This window comes from Macaca thibetana, chromosome 11, assembly GCF_024542745.1.
Source record: "Macaca thibetana thibetana isolate TM-01 chromosome 11, ASM2454274v1, whole genome shotgun sequence".
In the NCBI taxonomy this organism is placed as follows: domain Eukaryota; kingdom Metazoa; phylum Chordata; class Mammalia; order Primates; family Cercopithecidae; genus Macaca; species Macaca thibetana.
Genome location: NC_065588.1, coordinates 83,456,493 through 83,476,859, shown reverse-complemented (window position 1 = coordinate 83,476,859; position 20,367 = coordinate 83,456,493). Strand labels below are relative to the sequence as shown.

The 20,367-nt window shown below is 36.8% G+C and overlaps 1 pseudogene; it reads right to left on the bottom strand.

Moving 5' to 3' along the window:
• Positions 1–16,454: 16,454 nt before the first annotated feature.
• Positions 16,455–20,085, bottom strand: LOC126931642 (alpha-actinin-1-like; annotated as a pseudogene).
• Between the last annotated feature and the right edge of the window lie 282 nt (positions 20,086–20,367).

Here is a 20,367-nt window from a genome sequence, read left to right as displayed (position 1 = left end):
ACACACACATATATATATTCATGTTAATACATGTAGACTATGTTCATTAAATTGCTGAATCAAAATATGATATATACCATATTTTTTAATCTTCATGTCTAATAATTAACACTTAAGATACCCTATCTGTATTACTGAAAATAATGATCAAATGAACATCATTTTGCATGTCTCATTATGCACATATTTAAGTTTTTTTTTTTTTTTTTTTTTTTTTGAGATGGAATTTTGCCTTTTTTACCCAGGCTGGAGTGCAATGGCACGATGTCGGCTCACTGCAACCTCTGCCTCCCAGGTTCAAGCGATTCTCCTGCCTCAGCCTCCCGAGTACCTGGGATTACAGGCATGCACTTCCACGCCTAGCTAATTTTGTATTTTTTAACAGGGACAGGGTTTCCCCATGTTGGCCAGGCTGGTCTCGAACTACCGAGCTCAGTTAATCCACCCACCTCGGCCTCCCAAAGTGCTGAAATTACAGGCATGAGCCACAGCGCCCAGCCCATATTTAAGCTTTTTTACTAAAATGTATATTTAGAAGTGGCATGGCTATATCATATGAAACACATCGTGAACTATTTCAGATATTGTGAAACTGTGTTTCAGTTTTAGAGCTCATTCAGCATTGCCGGTACTTTTGATACTCACCTCAACCTTTAATGATGTCAGTCAGATAGGTTTGAAATAAAATGGCATTGTTTTAACTTGCATTTCCCTCAATGGTAATGTGGTTGAGCAAATGTTCTCATGTTTGTTACCAGATTTCCTTTTCTGTGAATTATCTGTGCATACGTTTTGGATAACTTACTTTTTCTTTTCCTTTTCAGCTACAACTCAAATGTTAATCCATTGTGATATATGTACATATATATAGACATTCATAAAATAAAAATAGCTATTTTTACGCTTTGGTTATAGTTTTCTTAGCCATATCAAAGTTGAGATATTTTAAATGTCTGTCATACTTATCGATCCATTTTTAAAGGTTTCTGAATTTCTATGATTTTAAAATACTTTTCTCTCATAATGTCGTGAAAATATTTTCTTCTAAATTTTTGACAGTTTGTTTTCTACATATAATTATTAATCTAACCTGAATATATTAATTTGTATATCAGGTATGAGAGTGTGTGGCTGTTGTGTACAGTGAGGAGGAATTATCTATTTTGTTCTGATTTTTTTCCAACTAGGTTGTCCAAGAATAGTTATAAAATAATGTATGTGTTATTCTTCTCATTTGAAATGCTCATTATGTTATGTATCAAATCCCATATGTGCATAAGTCTGGTTTGAAAAATCCTAATATTGTCCCTTCCATCTACATTTATTTCTCAATTCTACTGCAAATACCATATGACTTTAGTTATTATGGATTTTAAGTATTATTTTCAAGTATCTCCTCTTTTTAACTAAAACATTATTTTTATTTTCCATGAATATTTTCCTTCTTATAAATGTTCCTCCTTTTAAATCTAAGTATCATCTTGATATTCTTATTGGAACTGATTGAGTATTCATTAAGAATCAATTGACTCATAATATCGAGTCTTCATATTCATTAATATTTCATTTATTTATTTGGGTTTTTCTTTAATATCCTTCAATAAAGTTTAAATTTTATATTAAAGCTTTGCATATATTGTCTTAGAGTTATTGCTAGGTATTTGTGATGAATGGTACAGTTTGAGTTAAAATCATTATTCCTAATCGGTCACAGCTAGCTTAAAGGAATAATGTTGTTGTATTTTTCTCTATTTTATTACAATTTATATTTTTAAAATTTATTATTATTATTTATTGTTTTGTTTCTTTTTTCCAAATCTTTCATTTTTATAAATTCTATCTGCTAAGGCCTATATTTAAATATAGAATAGCAGTTGTGGGGATGGACATCTTCCTGTCTATAGTCTTTATAGAAACGCCTAATTTTCTCTTGGATTCCCTTTCTCCGTGCTGGTGCTGGAAATTCTTTTCAGACAGTAAGCTAGAACACCCCTAGGACTCACTGTACTTATTTTCCTTCTCTCAAGAATCACTATCTCACACTGTTTTGTCCAGTTTTTGGAAAACATTGTTTCATATACTTTTTCGGGTTTCTCATTTCTAAAGTGGAATGATAAGTTTGTTTTTTGTTATTCTATCATGGCCTGAAGTCGATGTTCTATTTCAATTTTTAAAGTAGTCTGTTTCTACTTCTTGCTTTCTTGGGCTGGCTAGAAGCTTCACTTTAATTTTAAATAGAATCGGTTATCTCGTGTACCCTTGTCAAGTTTTCCATCCTAAAAAAAGATGTTTAATGTTAGAAGTGGAAAATGTTTGCTGGAGACTTATAGCAGGTTCCATTTATGAAGTTAGAATGGAAACTTTTATTATAGTTTGTTGAAAACTTTTATAATTAGTGATTTAAATGTTATCATATCAGGGTGTTTGACAACTATGATTTTGTATTTTAATCTGGTAGTAATCTGAATGACATTTGTTTTCTAATTTTGAACAATAAACATCCCTCACCCTAAAGTAAATATTCATACCTAAAATAAATTTCAATAAGGAATTATTTACTTAATTATTTCCGAGTATATTTTGCTGGTGTTTTGCTTAGGATATTGACATTTACATTTATGAGTGTGAAATTTGCCTGTTTAGTATCATTATGGTCAGATTCAAGATTTGTCATTTTTAGCAATTTTTTAAAGAATCAAATTTAATTATTTTCTGTTAAATGTGTATGTTATGGTTAATGAACTTTTGTTTTTTACTTAAATTCTTTGAATTATCTGTGAATTTATTCTATTTTTCTGTGAACTCCTTAAGATTTGGAGGTATATCTAATTTAAGACTTAGAGTCTCTTTTTAAAAATATAAGCATTTAAAATCATACATTTCCTGTATTGCAGTTGCATTGCATAAGTGACTTGTTGTACAGTGACTATCATTCAGCTGTCTATTCTATTAACATCATATTTTTTCAACTTAACACTGTTTAAATATTTGATTTAAATTTTTGAAGTTGGAGGCCATTATCCTTAGCAAAATAACACAGGAACACAAAACAAAACACCACATGTTCTCACTTATAAGTGGGGGCTAAATAATGAGAACACATGGACACACAGAGGGGAACAGCACACAGTGGGTCCTTTCAAAGAGTAGAGGATGGGAGGAGTGAGAGAATCAGGAAAAACAACTAATAGGTAGTAAGCTTAATGCTTGGCTGATAAACTGTACAGCAAACCTCCATGACACAAGTTTACCTACTTAACAAACCTGCACTTGGACCCCTGAACTTAAAATAATGTTAAAAAATTTAAATACATGTCATTTTATGTTATGTTTTTCTTATTTGTTATTTGAAAAATATTGAGATGTGCTTCATTGTGATTTGTATAAGCACTATATATATCCTAAAAAAGAATGTGAATTTTCAGAGCTGGTTGCAGCATCCTATAGATATCTATTCACACAAGTTTGCAAAAGCTTTTTATTTAAAGTGTTCAAATCTCTATTTTAACTTACATCAAAAATACATACATATACATAGCATTATGTGTAGTGTTTGTATATAGAGATAATTATGTACATTATATATACATACAGATATATGTCTTATAAATCATTAAATAATGATATTTGTGTGTTTCCATATATTTGTTCCTATGAATATACACATTCTCATATATATCTGTTGATCTGTTAAATAATCATACATGTGTTTTGATATCTCTGACTTTGTTTCTGACAGAATTATTTTTGATAAATCGGATGTCCTTTGTAAGAAAAAGATGAAAAAAAGAATTTCTGCAGGATTTTATTTATTTACTTATATATTTATTCATTATTTATCATTGCAAGTAACTGGAAGTCTGCATTGGCATGAGTGATGAGGAATTTCCCTGAATGATGAGGAAGACTGCAGATGAACCAGTTTTGGCAGAAAGGTGGTGTAGGTTTTGACGTCATTATTCAGAGTAGATTCGTACATTTTAAAGTTGGGAAGTAAATTAAAATCCCAAGTGGAAATGTTGAATAAGCAATTAGATATGTCAGCCTGAATTTTGACAGATAAATAAGTGATTTTGTGTTTTTCAGAGTAAGATTTACCTCAGAAAAATGAGACTTTCCTCATTGTCATGTTGAAAATTACACTCTCGGTTCCCCAGCAAATTTTGTCACTCTTTACTACTATTTTTTTTTATTAAACTCATCACATTTTAATATACTATTTATTTACTTTAAAATTTTGTTTCACAAACTTCCCTGATAGAATAAAATCTCTAAGACGTTTATCTTTTTAAAAACTATTTTAAATAAGTGCCTAGAATATTGCCTGGCACATATTAGGTGTCCAATAAATGCTTGTTATTTGAATAGAGGAATTATGCTTTCTTTTTGTTTCTGGCCTATCATAGTTTCTTCCATGATTACGTCCTTTAAACTATGCTTGCAAAAGAAATCTTCCCTTCTCAAATTTATAATTGTCTGTGTAATAAAGTATTACTCTGTGAATATAGTTTTCTATATTGTCCTACGTGATTGTTCCTTTGTTTTACATTTCACTATTTGATTACTTTATTATTTCATTTTTTTAGTTTTGATTTTGTTGATTTGAATTATGTCTTAGTAATTTTCAGTTTTTCTAGTATTGAAACTTTTTGTTACAAGCTGTGTATTTGCCTCTAAATACTGCTTAGCTATATTTCACAAGATTGAAATAATTTACTTTCATATCTTTCAGTTTAAAGCATGTCATAATTTCTCTGATTATTTCTTGTTTTCTTCAATGAACTATCTTGAAGTGTATATTTGTTGATTTCAAATATAGATCACTTTTACATCTATTTCAAGTTCGAAGGTATTATTTTAGAGAACACAGTAGATCATAGTGATAACCTATGTATATATATTTTTACCTAACAAATCATAAGGGCATACAGTCTATTTGATCTTTAATGGAGTATTACGCAATAGGTAACGCAGGTAAAATTATTTTAGTCTATTTGATCTTTATTGGAGCATTATGCAATAGGTAAGGTAGGTAAAATTAATTTATTATTAAGGAACCTGTGATTCAGGAAGATAAGGGAAGTAGTATGCATCTGAGTCAAATAAGACTTGAACTCAGTTATTATTATTACTTTTAATTTGGATCATTCTTTTTTTATTTCATGTATTAACAACGTGGCTCAAGTACAGTTGACTATTGTACAAGGAGAGAGTTAGGGGAACCAACCCTGGAAGAGTTGAAAATCTACATATAATTTTGAGTCCCCCAAAGCATAACTACTAAAAGCCTACTGTTGACTGGAAACCTTACTGATAACATAAACAATCAATTAATAAATTATTTTGTATGTTGTGTGCATGCATGTATTAGTCCGTTTTCACACTGTTGATAAAGACATACCTGAGACTGGGCAATTTACAAAAGAAAGAGGTTTAATTGGACTTCCTGTTCCTTGTGGCTAGGGAAGGTCTCACAATCATAGCATAGAGCGAAAGGCGCTTCTTACATGGCAGCGGCAAGACAGAATGAGGCGGAAGCAAAAGCAGAAACCCCTGATAAACCCATCAGATCTCATGAGGCTTATTCACTATCAAGAGAATAGCATGGGAAAGACCAGTCCCCGTGATTTAATTCTAACCCACTGGGTCCCGCCCACAGCAATTGGGAATTTTGGGAAGTCCAATTCATTTTGAGATTTGGGTGGGGGCACAACCAAACCATATAATTTCATCCCTAGCTCCTCCCAAATCTCATGTCTTCACATTTCAAAACCAGTCATGCCTTCCCAACTGTCATCCAAAGTCTTAACTAATTTTAGCATTCACTCAAAAGTCCATAGTCCAAAGTTTCATCTGGGACAAGTCCCTTCTGCCTATGAGCCTGTAAAATGAAAAGCAAGGTGGTTACTTCCTAGATACAATGGGAGTACAGGCGTTGGGTAAATGCAGCTGTTCTAAAAGGGAGAAATTAGCCAAAACAAATGGGCTGGGGCCCCACGCAAGTCCAAAATTCAGCGGGACAGTCAAATCTTAAAAGCTCCAGAACGATCTCCTTTGATTCCATGTCTCGCATCCCGGTCACGCTGATGCAGAAGGTGGGTTCCCATGGACTTGGGCAGCTCCACTTTTATGGCTTTTTAGGGTACCGCCTCCCTCCTGGCTGTTTTCCCGGGCTGGTGTTGAGTGTCTGTGGCTTTTCCAGGCACACAGGGCAAGCTGTCTGTGGATCTACCCTTCTGGAGTCTGGAGGACGATGGCCCTCTTCTCACAGCTCCACTAGGCCGTACTCCAGTAGGAACTCTGGGTGGAGGCTCTGAGCCTACATTTCCCTTTGACACTGCCCAAGTAGAGGTTCTCCATGAGGGCCCTACCCCTGCAGCAAACTTTTGCCTGGTCATCCAGGTGTTTCCATACATCTTCTGAAATCTAGGTGGAGGTTGTCAAACCTCAATTCTTGACTTCTCTGTACCTGCATGATCAATACCACGTGTAAGCTGTCAAAGCTTGGGACTTGCACCCTCTCAAGCCATGACCTGAGCTGTACCTTGGCCCCTTGTAGTCACGGCTAGAGCAACTGGGCCACCAAGTCCCTAGGCTGCACACAGCACAGGACCCTGGGCCTGGACCACAAAAACATTTTTTTTCCTCCTATGTCTCCAGGCATGTGATGAGTAGGGCTGCCTTGAAGACCTCTGACATGCCCTGGAGACATTTTCCCTATTGTCTTGGGGATTAACATACAGCTCCCCTTTCTTATGCAAATTTCTGCAGCCAGCTTAAATTTCTCCTCAGAAAATGGGATTTTCTTTTCTATCGCATTGTCAGGCTGCAAATTTTCCAAACTTTTATACTCTGCTTCCCTTATAAAATTGAATGCCTTTAACAACACCCAAGTCAACTCTTGATTGCTTTGCTGCTTAGAAATTTCTTCTACAAGATACCTGAAATCATCTCTCTTAAATTCAAAGTTCCAGAAATCTCAAGGGGGGCAAGATACTGACAATCTCTTTACTAAAACATAACAAGATTCACCTTTGCTCCAGTTACCAACAAGTTCCTCATTTCCATCTGAGACTGCCTCAGACTGGACTTTATTGTCCGTATTGCTATCGGCATTTTGGGCAAAACCACTCAACAAGTCTCTAGGAAGTTCCAAACTTTCCACATTGTCCTGTCTTCTTCTAGCCCTCCAAACTGTTCCAGCCTCTGCCTGTTACCCAGTTCCAAGGTCACTTCCACATTTTCAGTTATCTTTTCAGCAATGCCCACTCTACTGATACCAATTTACTGTATTAATCTATTTTCATGCTGTTGATAAAGACATACCCAAGACTGGGCAATTTACAAAAGAGGTTTAATTGGACTTATAGTTCCATGTGGCTAGAGAAGGTCTCACAAGCATGGTAGAGGTTGAAAAGCACTTCTTACATGGTGATGGCAAGGGAGAATGAGAAGGAAGCAAAAGCAGAACCCCTGATAAACCCATCAGATCTTGTGAGACTTATTCACTATCACGAGAATAGCATGGAAAAGACTGATCCCCATGATTCAACTACCTCCCAGTGGATCCCTCTCACAACACAAGGGAATTCTGGGAGATACAATTCAAGTTGAGATTTGGGCAGGTGCACAGCCAAACCATATCAGTTTGTTGTATAATATTATGTACTATATTCTTACAATAAAGTAAGCTAGAGAAAAGGGTTATTAAGCAAACGATAAAGAGGAGAAAATATATTTACTATTAATTAAATAGAAGTGGAGCATTATAAATGTCTTTATCCTTCTGGTGCTCACATTTTCTAAGCTGAGGAGGAGGAGGAAAATAAGGGATTGGTCTTGCTGCTCGTTGGTGGCAGAGGTAAAGATGACATAAGGGGAGGCAGGAGAGGCAGATACACTCAGTGTAACTTTTACTAAACAAATCTACATGTAAGTGGACCCCACATTTCAAACACTTGTTCAAGGGTCAACTGTATTACACTTTTCTTTCATAGTTACAGAGAAAACATTTTGGGTAGCTATATCTTCTAACTGCAGTATTGTAATGCATATAAATGTGTGTGTGTGTATATATATATATATATATATATATGTATGAACAGATATACATTTCTCATCTTCTGTTCAATTTTAATAAATGCCCCTCTGACTGCCTCATGGCCTTTTAATGTTCTTAGGCAAGAGAGCATGAATCTACATTATTAGAATACCACACTGTATTGCATTTATTATGAATTATAGTTATTAAAACTAACTGAAGCATGAGGAGAGATTTTATTTATAAAACTGTAATTGTTTCCAACTTTATAACAGTTAAGGTATTCTAAATATCTTTCAAAGAAGTTGGACATTTAAAAATGATCGACTTTTAGGTTTCTTAAATCTCTTAGAGGAAGAACTTATTACAAGCACTTTCAAGCTTATTTCTGTATTATTATGTGAAGATATTAATATCAACATTTGATTCGTTCTGTAAAGTACTGAAAGTATTAAAGTCAAATCACCTAAGTAAGGTAGAATAGTTTTGCCTTTTTGAGAATTTTTTTTTTTCTATTGCTGCTGTGGGGTTTTATAAAGAAGGTAAGTATGTTGCAGTGAAATGCATGTTGATTTTATGGTCCAGATATTGGATTTAGCACTTGGCTTTAGATAACCTTAGGTTTAATTTCTTTGAGCATTAATTACTCACAGGTAATGAAAATGTACAAATGCATATTAAAATGGGATAAACACCCATTCAGCAAAAAGAAGAAATATTAACATCTTTTGCTCCACACAGCTATCATGACCTTGGCATTACTATATGCCAGTCAAAGTATAGCACAGGAAATGACAGTGATGCCACATCAGGAATACCATCAGGAGTACTGACTCCAATTTACATATTCACTGGAGGTCACACAGTGTCTAGTAATCATAACAATTTCATCTTTTTGCCTTTATATTTTGTTCCCATATAAAATACAGAAGGTTAAACACATTAAATGGAGAAGGATGAACTATTCATTTATTCTACTGTGTGAAGGCAGAAAAGAAGACATTAATCAGGAGGAAAGGAAGAGCACAACTTTTGGATTTTAATGTCCCCAACTTGGGAAATTTGTATAGACAGTATCACTAGTGGCACCAAAAACTGGTCCTGGTCTTATAAGAAAGTTATTAAAAGAAAACTTTTGACAGAAATTATTATAGCAAATAATGGCTCTATAACTGAATATCATTAAAAATTAACCTTAATAAAAGTTATCTTTTGCCTCTACATACTCTTTAGCTACATTTCACATTTGAAATAAAATAAATGGTGATAATATCTTTCATTTCTAATTTTGTAATAATTTACTGATTACTTTTCTTCCATGAACTATTTTGAAGCTTATTTCATCATAGAGAAGGATATAAATGTATGTATATGTATAATTATAGAAACACCATGTGGAAAATATTTCTTCAGAAGTTAAGTTTGCATGTCAAAATTCAGGATGGTTATCCTTTGAAATAGTCAAAGAAAGATTTATTACTTACAGCAGCTGTCAGTCCCGCTACTAGGAGGCAAAAGAGGAGCTCCATAGAAGGAAGTTTGGAAAGAGTAGATGAGTAGGATGTATGCAGCCTTTCATGAAAAATAAAAGAAAAAAAAACTCACCTTCATTAATTTTCAATGCATATATTATAAATGTAATGTTTTTTCATGGCTATGAACACCACTTAATGGTATAATACTGTGTACATTTTTATATGGTTTGCTCCTTTCCCTTAATGTTATGTTTTGAGGCTCAATTACATTACATGCAAATGTAGTTCATTTATGTCCTTCACTTTATACTATTCTACTGCATTAATATAACACCGTTTATTTACCCATTCTTAACTTGAAGAACAGCTGTATTCCTTACAATTCCGAGTTATTTCTAAGAAAATTCTTTTCTTCATCTTTTGATCTGAGACATGTTATGTGCAAGATTTTCTCCACAGTATATTCTTAGGAGTAGAATGGTATATGCATATGTTTAACTTTATTCAAAAATATTGTCTGAAATGTTTTAATTTTACTGAGACATTCATACTCCACCACTATCACCATCACCACACAAGAAATATATGAAGGTGTTGCTCCACAACTTCACAAAAACATATCTCTTTTAAAAGTCTATTTCAGTTAGACAGAGAGAATAACTCAGAAGAAATATTGTTCAACATGTTAATTACAGTTAATGTATTGTGTAGACTTGGAGATTTTTAACAATAGATAGTAAATGTTCTCCTCAAACACAAAAAAATGACAAGTATGTAAAATGGCAAATGGTAATTCACTTGATCTATTTCACAAAGTATAAAAAACAAAAATAAAAATAAATTCATGCAATTTTTTTTGGCTATTGTGGGAAAGGATGCTGATAAGTAGAAAAGACAACAAATTAAATGAAAAAGGAAAAAATCTCTTGATTTTCTTTTTACTTGCTTATATTTTTTGGAGGGTGCTTCTGGTGGTATTCTTAATAATTGCTTGTTAAGAAAAGAAAAATAATTTTTAGAAAAGGACTAACCACAAAAGGATTAAATAATTATTGAGAAACAAATAAAATACTAAGTGATGTAAAAAGAGTAAAATGTAGACATGCAAATCAATTTGTAGAAACGGATGATCAAAAATGATTATAAATCAGAAAACCCATACACTAAAATGTATACATGTAAATATTAAATTTTGCTGAATTAAACACTGCTGATTAATATTTCAGATAGAATTAGAGCATAAAAATTCGTATAATATTGTGGGGGAAATGCCCTCCTCAAAAGACATAGACTTTATTCTAGTTTTTCTTCTCATGGAGAAATTTTTTAAAAATGTGTTTGATAATACAGGTAGATTTTTTTCTTTATGATGGTTTATTACAGTATAAAATATATAGAGTCATTAGAAGAAAGTGTGGAAAACATTTGTGGAATGTCTGTGACATCCATTCTTTTTTCTCTTTTCTATGTAGCATCCCAAATTTCAAAGTTTTACAGTAAGATAATTTATTAGAATGTAGTCCTTTTTGTTGTTTGTTTTGTTTTCTCATTGATGTATTTCTATTATCATATAGTGGGCATTTGGTAATATTTGCTGATTGAATTCATTGCTTTAGACCCGACAAAAGCTAAAGCCATTCACGGTAGATAATCTTTCTAGCTATAGTAACTGGTCAGAAATGAACACACTCTCAAATACTGATAAACAAGAAAAAAAGAGACTAACAATTTAATTCCAGAACTTTGATAATCTATTGGGAAAATGACGTTTGTCACTTTTCATAATCAGATTGAAAGGGCAATACATTTTCATGAACTGTGACTTTGATGAACTGCAGTTTTTATCTTTGGAACAGAAGGGTTAACCTTTCTGAGAACATAGTGAACAATGAGGAAGTTGAGCCAATACTTGAAAACAGGGAACTCTCCTTTAAATCAATGGTCTCCTCCTTTAAACAATGGGTAGAGACCTTTCTGAAGAAAAAATAATCCCTTTAGAGATGATCATTTGAATTGGAAATCTTCCTCATCTCAGCAAAGGGTACAATTCACCAAAAATCTGGGGGTCAATTTGATTTTTTTCTCTTTTCACCATTTTCCAGTTATAATCCAATATAGATTTCAATATAGATAAATATATTTCACATTTTTTTGTTTTTCTTGATCTTCATGGTCACTTCCCCAGATAAAACCATTATTATGTCTCATCCGGACAATGACAATAGAAGCATATGCTTTATTCCAACTCTTTTGTACCAACAATCCATTCTCTACACTGAAGTATGTGCTGTTAAACTCTGTCCTCCCATTCTCACCCACACGTGCTTCAAGCTCTTGCCTGGATATCTATTTCATTAAATATATGACTTTTTTTGCATGTTCACTGAAGCTTTTGTTTTTATTTTATTTGAAGTTACAATTGCACATAATTCAAAGAGTAAATATTTCTGCAGAACTTCATGAGAAAAATGAGAGTCCTCTCTTCCTTTCCAGGGAGAGTCCTCTGTTCTCTATTTTTTTTTTTTTTTCTTTTTTTGAGATGGAGTCTCGCTCTGTTGCCCAGGCTGGAGTGCAGTGGCATGATCTCGGCTCACTGCAAGCTCCACCTCCTGGGTTCATGCCATTCTCCTGCCTCAGCCTCCGGAGTAGCTGGGACTACAGGCGCCCGCCACTGTGCCTGGCTAATTTTTTTGTATTTTTAGTAGAGACGGGGTTTCACCATGTTAGCCCGGATGGTCTCAATCTCCTGACCTTGTGATCTGCCTGCCTCGGCCTCCCAAAGTGCTGGGATTACAGGCGTGAGCCACCACACCCAGCCATCTTTTTTTTTTTTTTAATTTATTAGACTTTAAGTTCTAGGGTACATGTGATGTGCACAACATGCAGGTTTGTTACGTATGTATACATGTGCCATGTTGGTGTGCCGCAACCATTAACTCGTCATTTACATTAGATATTTATCCTAATGCTATCCCTCCCTCCTCCCCCAACCCCACGACAGGCCACAGTGTGTGATATTCCCCACCCTGTGTCCAAGGGTTCTCATTGTTCATTTCCCACCTATGAGTGAGAAAATGTGGTGTTTGGTTTTCTGTCCTTGTGATACTTTGCTGAGAATGATAGTTTCCAGCTTCATCCATATCCCTACAAAGGACATGACCTCATCTTTTTTTATGGCTGCATAGTATTCCATGGTGTATATGTGCCACATTTTCTTTATCCAATCTATCATTGATGGATATTTGGGTTGGTTTCAAGTATTTGCTGCTGTGAATAGTGACACAATAAACATACGTGTGCATGTGTCTTTAGAGCAGCATGATTTATAATCCTGTGGGTATATACTCAGTAATGGGATGGCTGGGTCAAATGGTGTTTCTAGTTCTAGATCCTTGAGGGATCACCACACTGTCTTCCACAATTGTTGAACTAGTTTACAGTCCCACCAACAGTGTAAAAGTGTTCCTGTTTCTCCACATCCTCTCCAGCACCTGTTGTTTCCTGACATTTTAAAAATCGCCATTCTAACTTGTGTGAGATGGTATCTCATTGTGGTTTTGATTTGCAGTTCTCTGATGACCAGTGATGATGAACATTTTTTCATGTGTCTGTTGGCTGCATAAAGGTCTACTTTTGAGAACTGTCTGTTCATATCCTTCACCCACTTTTTGATGGGGTTGTTTGATATTTTTCTTGTTAATTAGTTTAAGTTCTTTGTAGATTTTGGGTATTAGCCCTTAGTCAGATGGGTAGATTGCAAACATTTTCTGCCATTCTGTGTGTGGCCTGTTCACTCTGATGATAGTTTCTTTTGCTGTGCAGAAGCTCTTTAATTAGATCCCATTCGTCTATTTTGGCTTCTGTTGCCATTGTTTTTGGTGTTTTAGTCATGACGTCCTTGCCCTTGCCTATGTCCTGAATGGTATTGCCTCGGTTTTCTTCTAGGATTTGTATGGTTTTAGGTCTAACATTTACGTCTTTAATCCATCTTGAATTAATTTTTGTATAAGGTGTAAGGAAGGGATCCAGTTTCCGCTTTCTACATATGGCTAGCCAGTTTTCCCAGCACCATTTATTAAATAGGGAATCCTTTCCCCATTTCTTGTTTGTATCAGGTTTGTCAAAGTTCAGATGGTTGTAGATGTGTGGTGTTATTTCTGAGGCCTCTGTTCTGTTCCATTGGTCTATATCTCTGTTTTGGTACCAATACTGTGCTGTTTTGGTTACTGTAGCCTTGTAGTATAGTTTCAAGTCAGGTAGTGTGATGCCGCCAGCTTTGTTCTTTTTGCTTAGGATTGTCTTGGCAATGTGGGATCTTTTTTGGTTCCATATTAACTTTAAAGTGTTTTGTTTTTTTTTCCAATTCTGTGAAGAAAGTCATTGATAGCTTAATGGGGATGGCACTGAATCTATAAATTACCTTGGGCAGTATGGTCATTTTCACGATATTGATTTTCCTATCCTTGAGCATGGAATATTCTTCTATTCGTTTGTGTCCTCTTTTATTTTGTTGAGCAGTAGTTTGTAGTTCTCTTTGAAGAGGTCCTTTACATCCCTTGTAAGTTGGCTTCCTATGTATTTTGTTCTCTTTGAAGCAATTGTGAATGGGTGTTCACTCATGATTTGGCTCTCTGTCCCTTATTGATTGTATAGGAATGCTTGTGATTTTTGCATATTGATTTTGTATCCTAAGACTTTGTTGAAGTTGCTTATCAGCTTAAGATTTGGGATTGAGGCGATGGGGTTTTCTGAATATACAGTCATGTCATCTGCAAACAGGGACAATTTGACTTCCTCTTTTCCTAATTGAATACCCTTTATTTCTTTCTTTTGCTTGATTGCCCTGGCCAGAATTTCCAACACTATATTGAACAGGAGTGGTGAGAGAGGGCATCCCTGTCTTGCACTAGTTTTCAAAGGGAATGCTTCCAGTTTTTGCCCACTCAGTATCATATTAGCTGTGGGTTTGTCATAAATAGCTCTTATTATTTTGAGATACATCCCATCAATACCTAGTTTATTAAGAGTTTTTAGCATGAAGGACTGTTGAATTTTGTCAAAGGCCTTTTCTGCATCTATTGAGATAATCATGTGGTCTTTGTCTTTGATTCTGTTTATGTGATGAATTACCTTTATTGATTTGCATATGTTAAACCAACCTTGCATCCCAGGGATGAAGCTGACTTGATCGTGGTGGATAAGCTTTTTGATGTTCTACTGGATTCGGTTTGCCAGTATTTTATTCAGGATTTTTGCATCAATATTCATCAGGGGTATTGGCCTAAAATTCTCTTTTTTTTTTGTTGTGTCTCTGCCAGGCTTTGGTATGAGGATGATGCTGGCCTCATAAAATGAGTTAGAGAAGAGTACCTCTTTTTTCTGTTGATTGGAATAGTTTCAGAAGGAATGGTACCAGCTCCTCTTTGTACCTCTGGTAGAATTCGGCTGTGAATCTATCTGGTCATGGACTTTTTTTGGTTGGTAGGCTATTAATGATTGCCTCAATTTCAGAGCCTGTTATTGGTCTCTGCAGGGATTCAACTTTTTCCTGGTTTAGTCTTGGGAGGATGTATGTGTCCAGGAATTTATCCATTTCTTCTAGATTTTCTAGGTTATTTGCATAGAGATGTTTATAGTATTCTCTGATGGTAGTTTGTATATCTATGGGATCAGTGGTGATATCCCCTTTATCATTTTTTTATTGCATCTATGTAATTCTTCTCTCTTTTCTCCTTTATTAGTCTTGCTAGTGGTCTATATATTTTGTTGATCTTTTCAAAAAACCAGCTCCTGGGTTCATTGATTTTTTGAAGGGATTTTTGTGTCTCTATCTCCTTCAGTTCCTCTCTGATCATAGTTAATTTTTGCCTTCTGCTAGCTTTGGAATTTGTTTGCTCTTGCTTGTCTAGTTCTTTTAATTGTGATGTTAGGGTGTCGATTTTAGATCTTTCCTGCTTTCTCTTGTGGGCATTTAGTGCTATAAATTTCCCTCTACAAATTGCTTTAAATGTGTCCCAGAGATTCTGGTATGTTGTGTCTTTGTTCTCATTGGTTTCAAAGCACATCTTTATTTCTGCCTTCATTTCGTTATGTACCCAGTAGTCATTCAGGAGCAGATTGCTCAGTTTCCATGTAGTCATGTGATTTTGAGTGAATTTCTTAATCCTGAGTTTAATTTGATTGCACTGTGGTCTGAGAGACAGTTTTTTTTTTTTTTTTTTTGAGTAGTTGTTTCAATACCATTCTTGCCAAGCAATATCAAAGTTGTCCATATTCTCCAAGTTTGTCATATTTTTTATAGACAATATTAAAATTTTTAAAGTATATGTTTAGAAAGAGACTAGTCACACCTCTGGGGATTTAAAAATGAGAAGCCACATAAATTCTCTTCCTTAAAATACAGCCATTTCAAAAGGTTTTCTTTAATATCATAAAATATTTTCATGGACAATTGAGCTAGCAAACACACATGCACCAATGTGTGTTTTGACAAGAGTACCCCCTACCCCAACTCCCACACCAAAGTGGACATGAGATTGGAGAAAAAAATACAGTAGATGGAACAGATAGAAAAAAAAAATCAGTAAAAAGGATAGAATATAACTTTGTGCTTCGTTATTTTCCTGTGTCACAACAAAACAAGACATTTCGGTGCAAATAGTTAATCTTTCCTCTTTTTTTCCATTTGGTGGAGAAAAAGTACTTTTTCTATAATAAAATACATAGTTTTTTGTTTTTAACATAACTGTTTTTTTCTTTTTTGCAGAAAATAATTTTGTAAACTGTCACTTCCCAGGCAGGGAGGCTGGATACCACGTGGGCCCCAGCTCCCCTGATGGAAGCTGGGAGCTGAAACCAAACCTAGGCAGGAGATGGGTGATGGTGGAGGTGCAAGGCAGGGCATGGCGCATGGGACGAGGGCGGCTCGGCGGGATGGATTAGAGGTCACTCTCGCCACACAGCGCTGTGGGGAAGGACATGTAGTCCAGAGCACCTGGCATGGAATTGGGGCCAGTGTTGGGGGCCATCCGTGCGATGCAGTACTCTGCCTGGTCAGGCGGCAGCTCATGACGCAGCTCGTACACGGTAATGTAGTCCTTGTCCCCAGCCAGGATCTTGAAGGAAGCCATGACTCGGTCTGCTGTATCTGTATTGGCTGTCTCGCGGGACATGAAGTCGATGAAGGCCTGGAATGTCACTACCCCTAGCCAGTTGGGGTCCACAATGCTTATGATGCAGGCAAATTCTGCTTATCCCTGGGGGTCATTGCCAATATCATAACCCAAGCCCATGAGGCAGGCTTTGAGCTCCTCGGGACCCAGTGTGCAGAGTGATCCCAGTCAACGTGGTTGAAGGAGGCCTGGAACTCATTCATCTGCTCCTGGCTGATGCCCTTGGCATCCCAGGTCAAGATCTGGTTCTCCAACTCATTGATGGTCCTGGCGATGGTGGTGAGCAGCTACTTCCAGCACACATGGATGTGCTCCATGGTGTAGTTGGTGTGCTTGTTGCCAAAGATGAGTGCCTCCTGGATGAGCTGGTGGTCACCCTCCAGCTGATCCATCTTTGGCTTATAGTTGAGGATGCTCTTCTCATACTGCTGCAGGTGGCTGAGCTGGTCCTCCAGGGTCCCGTGCATCTCAGTGGAGATCCTCCCGATCTGAGAGACAGTTGTTTTGTGATTTCTGTTCTTTTACATTTCCTGAGGAGTCTTTACTTCCAACTATATGGTCAGTTTTGGAATAAGTGTGATGTAGTGCTGAGACGAATGTATATTTTGTTGATTTGGGGTGGAGAGTTCTGTAGATGTCTATTAGGTCTGCTTGGTGCAGAGCTGAGTTGAAGTCCTGGATATCCTTGTTAACCTTCTGTCTTGTTGATCTATCTAACATTGACAGTGGGGTGTTAAAGTCTCCCATTATTATTGTGTGGGAGTCTAAGTTTCTTTGAAGATTGCTAAGGACTTGCTTTATGAAGCTGGGTGCTCCTGTATCGGATGCACATGTATTTAGGATAGTTAGCTCTTCTTGTTGAATTGATCCCTTTACCATTATGTAATGTCCTTCTTTGTCACTTTTGATCTTTGTTTGTTTAAAATCTGTTTTTTTTCCAGAGACTAGGATTGCAACCCCTGCTTTTCTTTGTTTTCCATTTGCTTGGTAGATCTTCCTCCATCCTTTTATTTTGAGCCTATGTGTGTCTCTGCATGTGGGATGGGTCTCCTGAATACAGCACACTGATGGGTCTTGATGCTTTGTCCAGTTTACCAGTCTGTGTCTTTTAATTGGGGGCATTTAGCCCATGTACATTTAAGGTTAATATTGTTATGTGTGAACTTGATCCTGTCATTATGATGTTAGCTGCTTATTTTGCCCATTAGTTGATGTAGTTTCTTCCTAGCATTGATGGTCTTTACAATTTGGCATGTTTTTGCACTGGCTGGTACCAGTTGTTCCTTTCCACGTTTAGTGCTGCCTTTAGGAGCTCTTATAAGGCAGGCCTGGTGTTGACAAAATCTCTCAGCATTTGCTTGTCGGTAAAGGATTTTATTTCTCCTTCACTTATGAAGCTTAGTTTGGATGGATATGAAGTTCTGGATTGAAAATTCTTTTTTTTTTTTTTTTTTTAAGAGTGTTGAATATTGGCCCCCACTCTCTTCTGGCTTGTAGAGTTTCTACCAAGAGATCTGCTGTTAGTCTGATGGACTTCCCTTTGTGGATAACCAGACCTTTCTCTCTGGCTGCCTTAACATTTTTTCCTTCATTTCAACCTTGATGAATCTGACAATTATGTGTCTTGGGGTTTCTGTTCTCGAGAAGTATCTTTGTGGTGTTCTCTGTATTTCCTGAATTTGAATGTTGGCCTTGCTAGGTTGGGGAAGTTCTCTTGGATAATATCCTGAAAAGTGTTTTCAAACTTGGTTCCATTCTCCCTGTCACTTTCAGGTACACCAATCAAACGTAGATTTGGTCTTTTCCCATAGTCCTATATTTCTTGGAGGCTTTGTTCATTTCTTTTTACTCTTTTTTCTCTAAACTTCTCTTCTCGCTTCATTTCATTCATTTGGTCTTCAATAACTGATACCCTTTCTTCCACTTCATCAAATCAGCTACTGAAGCTTATGCATGCATCACATAGTTCTCGTGCCATGGTTTTCAGCTCCATCAGGTCATTTAAGGTCTTCTCTATGCTGTTTATTCTAGTTAGCCATTTGTCTAATCTTCTTTCAAGGTTTTTAACTTCCTTGTGATGGGTTCAAACATCCTCATTTAGCTTGGAGAAGTTTGTTATTACTGATCTTCTGAAGCCTACTTCTGTCATCTCGTCAAATTCATTCTCCATCCAGCTTTGTTCTGTTTCTGGCAAGGAGCTGTGATCCTTTGGAGGAGAAGAGGCACTCTGGTTTTTAAAATTTTCAGTTTTTCTGCTCTAGTTTCTTGCCATCTGTGTGGTTTTATCTACCTTTGGTCTTTGATAATGGTGACCTACAGGTGGGGTTTTGGTGTGGATGTCCTTTTTGTTCATGTTGATGCTATTCTTTTCTGTTTGTTAGTTTTCCTTCTAACAGTCAATACCCTCAGCTGCAGGTCTGTTGGAGTTTGCTGGAGGTCCACTCCAGACCCTGTTTACCTGAGTATCACCAGCAGAGGCTGCAGAATGGCAAATATTGCAGAAGAGCAAATATTGCTGCCTGATCCTTCCTCTGGAAGCTTCATCTCACAGGGGTACCTGGATGTATGAGGTGTCAGTCAGCCCCTACTGGGCAGCGTCTCCCAGTTAGGCTACACAGGAGTCAGGGAACCACTTCAGGAGGCAGTCTGTCTGTTTTTAGAGCTCAAACTCCATGCTGGAAGAACCACTGCTCTCTTCAGAGCTGTCAGACAGGGACATTTAAGTCTGCAGAAGTTTCTGTTGCCTTTTGTTCAGCTATATCCTGCCCCCAGAGGTGGAGTCTACAGAGGCAGGCAGGCCTCATTGCACTGCATTGGGATCCACCCAGTTTGAGCTTCCCGGCCACTCCTTTTAACTACTCAAGCCTCAGCAATTGCGGATGCCCCTCACCCAGCCAGGCTGGCACCTCACAGTTGGATCTTGCACTGCTGCGCTAGCAGTGAGAAAGGCTCCGTGAATGTGGGACCTGCCGAGCAAGGTGCGGGATATAATCTCCTAGTGTGCTGTTTGCTTAGACCTTTTGAAAAGCACAGTATTAGGGTGGGAGTGTCCAGATTTTCCAGGTACCATCTGACACGGCTTCCCATGGCTAGGAAAGGGAAATCCCCTGGCCTTTTACACTTCCTGGGTGAGGTGATGCCCCGCCCTGCTTTGGCTCACCCTCCATGGTCTGCACCCACTGTCCAATCTGTCCCAGTGAGAATACCCAGGTACCTTAGTTGGAAATGCAGAAATCACCCATATTCTGCATTGATCATTCTGGGGGCTGCAGACTGGAGCTATTCCTATTCAGCCATCTTGGAACGATTCCCAACTATTTTTTTAGTAAGCTTACAAGTCTTAGACCATATTTCGTCTACTCACTTTCCCAAACTCTACTGCTGTTTTGTCCTTCATTTTGCTGTAGCCAGTGCCTGCCTGCCTGCCTTCTTCCTTCTTCCTTTCCTTCTTCCCTTCCTTCTTCCCTCCCCTTCTTCCCTCTGCACCCTTTTCTTCCCTTCCCCTCCCCTTCCCTCCCTTTTTTATCTCTCACTGTTTCGCTTGTTTTTTGGGACAGGCTCCCTGTCATCCAGGCTGAGTGCAGCCATGGTGCAATCCTGGCTCACTGCAGCCTTAACTTCCTGGATTCAAGTAATCCTCTTGCCTCAGCCTTTCAAGTAGCTGGGACTACCAGTGTGC